Source organism: Pteropus vampyrus, unplaced genomic scaffold (genome assembly GCF_000151845.1).
Source record: "Pteropus vampyrus isolate Shadow unplaced genomic scaffold, Pvam_2.0 Scaffold29, whole genome shotgun sequence".
Taxonomy (NCBI): Eukaryota; Metazoa; Chordata; class Mammalia; order Chiroptera; family Pteropodidae; genus Pteropus; species Pteropus vampyrus.
The window spans coordinates 6,709,489-6,710,391 of NW_011888810.1; positions in this window are offsets into that span (position 1 = coordinate 6,709,489).

Sequence of the window (903 nt, forward strand, 5' to 3'; positions counted from 1 at the left end):
CAAACAAAAAGGTAGAAGGAAAATTATGTTATCTTCCACGTCCATTAACTCAAGACCAGCTTCAGGGGATGTTATCAAATTATCTGCTGAGAAAACCCACGTTGGGGCTGAAAACCAGCCTGAGCCTTCACCAGGGTGTGGGGGGAGGTCCTTTTTGGAAAGAAAGTTCTGTGCTTGGGAGCAGCTGAGCAGCCCTCTCACTTCAGAAAGCACCTCCTCCCCCTCGCTGCAGAGCAGCAGGCCTCCACATGGTAATTGCTCTGAGAGAAACAAGTTAATGGGGTTTAATAAAAATAGAACCCAAAGAGGCGTTGAATCCCCTATTTTTTGCAACCAGAGGTGCTGCCAGAGTTTCAGTTCCACAGGTGTCAGGGTTGGTCCCCTTGAGGCAGCGGGACCCTGTTGAGAATTACATAAGAGAAATGAGCTCATGGATTCAGTATTTTAAAACTCAACACAAAGCCATACAATGCTATCGACTGTGGCGTATTCTAGTGGGGTGGGCGAGGGGTACAGGTCGAATCACATCCCGCTAGTCAGCCCAGACGGTAGACGCCTGGGGTTGGGGATGTCCTGTGCAGTCTGCTGTCTAGCACCCATGTGACCAGCGAAGTCCATTGGCCGCTCCTCGAGCCATTTCAAATCTTCAAAAAGTAAAGTGGGGCCTTTCTGCTGCCGGCCGTCACATGGTCAGTCTCCCCTCCCGCGGTCATCCCCACTGAGTCCATCTCCCAAAGAGCCAGGACAGCTGCAGGAGCTCGTCATCGCGGGTTTGCGCTTTGAAACAACAGATGAGAGTCTGAGGAGCCATTCTGGGTGACGGGGACACTCACAGACTGTGGGGTGATGAGAGGTCCACACACCGAGCGTTGTAGACACTTTGGGTTTGTCACCTGGGCCTCT